This window comes from Sinocyclocheilus grahami, unplaced genomic scaffold (genome assembly GCF_001515645.1).
Source record: "Sinocyclocheilus grahami isolate Dianchi unplaced genomic scaffold, SAMN03320097.WGS_v1.1 scaffold44.1, whole genome shotgun sequence".
NCBI lineage: Eukaryota > Metazoa > Chordata > Actinopteri > Cypriniformes > Cyprinidae > Sinocyclocheilus > Sinocyclocheilus grahami.
The window spans coordinates 2861477-2863947 of NW_015505223.1; the positions used below are offsets into that span (position 1 = coordinate 2861477).

A 2471-nucleotide genomic window follows, 5' to 3' on the forward strand; every position below is an offset into this window, starting at 1 on the left:
ATATTATGATAATTAAGCACTATTTAATGATAGAACTAGTGATTAGAACTAAAACTTGGTAACCATGAATGAATGCATATTTGTCATTTTAACTGAACTTAGGACTGGTGGTGGTGTTTAAGATATTGTTGGTCATAGGTAATAGTAATTATTATTAAAAGATACTACTACTACTATTATCTGCTGGGTTCATGAATATTAATCACGTTGTCAGCGTTCGCTCGAACTGATTTGCTGAAATCAAAACAGGGACGGTAATAGATGAGCGCCAGCCAACGAGAGCTGTTTGTGCATTAGCTCCGCCCACTGCCGAGAAACCAGCATATATTCTGCTTGTTCTTAAAAACTGAATAATTCTAAATGAATTCTGTTATTTTGACAGGAAAATACAAAGAATATGGTTTACATGTAGCGAGTCGATTCAGCGAGGTATGCAAGACTCTCGCTCTCTCTCTCTGCATGTGTGAGAAACACAGCGCTATCAGCAAAGCAACGGTGAGTCGTGCACCTTCACACTGCGCTCAGTCAGAGTGTTCAGCAAGTGAATATATATCTATGCTAAACTTGTAATTAGCCTCTCACACACACACTGGCGAGGAAAATCTAATAATTTATTTTATGCGAGTGATTTACTTGCAATGTAGAGGGTTGATTTGCAGAAGAAGGTTATAAATGGTTGTTGGGTTTTTTTTTACAAATGGAACTGGTTTTCAGTCACCAACCTGCTCATTCACATGACTCACTGGTTGATGTATGAAGACATTAACTTGCTCCGATCACTCTGTCCCAAGATGGAAGTCAGAGCCAATTGTGAGGTCACCTCTGTCCCCAGGAGAGTCAGATTAGATAGACTGAGACCATAAAAAGGGCTATTTATGGATTAGGAGAGCTTTATATGGCATCGCCTTTAGGGACCAGTATCTGGTCATCTGTTTGGAGGCCAGCCGTCACTGTGTCTGCTGCAGGATGGAATCAACATAGATTAGACATCTGTGTCACACAGACCTTTCATTGAAGTGATTCAGGGGCACTGTGGGACATGTCTTGAGTTAGAGAGTACATTAACAATGGTTTGTGTTCAAGGGTATAAAAATCGACTTCAAAATTAAAGTCATAGGTCTAGTTAAGACAAAAATGAAAATTTCTTGAAAATGCGTTAACCCCCAGGTCATCCAAGATGTAGATGAGTTTGTTTCTTCATCAGAACAGACTTGGAGAAATGTAACATTCCATCACTTGCTAAGCAATGGATCCTCTGCAGTGAATGGGTGCCGTCAAACAGCTGATGAAAACATCACAGTAATCCACACCATTCCAGTCCATCAGTTAATGTCTTGTGAAGCCAAAAGCTGCGTCCATCATTAAAACGTGTTTAACTTCAAACCATCACTTCTGGCCATAATCCACTTCCTTCAGTGAAAGAGTCCATCTTGTGTTGTCCTTTCACATCAAAATTCACCCACATATATGTTTAGGAGTGTTTTGGACTGTTTTTGCTTGTAAACGGTGCTTGATCTGTGCAGATTTCTCTCCTGATACAGGTGAGACAATGTTTTGGATTGAGGACTCTGTTTTTTTTAGTTTGAAGTAAAAAATTCTTTAATGATGGATTTGTTTATTACAAACATACAGCTTTTCACTTTAGAAAATGTTAATTGATGGACTGGAGTGGTGTGGATTATTGTGATGTTTTTGTCAGTGATTGAGTAATTCTCTTAGAGTAGGCTAATGTATAAAGGCTTTTCGTGCAAGTCTGTTTTTCATACGAAGACTATATTGTTCAAAAGAAAGACCATAGTATTTTGTGGTATATTTCCATTATAATCAGCCTACTTGCATAAATGTTTTTGAGCGTTGTCCTCCCCAGGTAGTTATCTGTGCTGCAGTGCTGCAGACCTGTGCTCTTCCTATAATCAAGGGCTCCTGTGTTTCAGCAAAGAGGATCTCGTTTTCAGATGCCAGCGCTTGACTTTATCTTTTTTTCTCTTTTGTATGGTATGTGTGGGAGGTGTACACAGACAAGGACAGAATATTAGCTCTTTTTTGTGAAGTCACCATTTTAGGCCCCTATGATTTTCGCGATGTGGAAAACGCGGACGGAATTGTGGAATCCAGTCATAAAAATGGAATTTACAGTTTAACGCGGAACGTCACGGGATTTGTCGAAGTATGGGTGAATTAATCAAAAGTAGGTCATTACACTTAAATCAAAGCACGATACGGGCTAGTATCTGTAAATATTAAGCAACAAAAAGACTATTTATATATGAATCCTGCATGTTCTGTGTGTCTCTGTGTGAATGAAAGGCGCAAACGTGCCGTTTCGCTGAAGCGTGCGTGACACTCGCTGTGATTTCAGCATTTGCTGCCTCAATATTTGAGTACATGAACATAAACAATCTCGGAGTCAATTCATGAGTATTTGATTTAGGGATGCACCGATATGAAAATTTTGGCCGATAACCGATTAT

General features: G+C 39.1%; 1 protein-coding gene across 3 annotated transcripts in view; it reads left to right on the forward strand.

Annotated features, from left to right (window-relative positions):
• The window catches only part of kcnab2a (potassium voltage-gated channel subfamily A regulatory beta subunit 2a), a 145883-nt gene that overhangs the window by 60412 nt on the left and 83000 nt on the right, over positions 1-2471 (forward strand). The gene's annotated exons all lie outside the window — the stretch shown is intronic.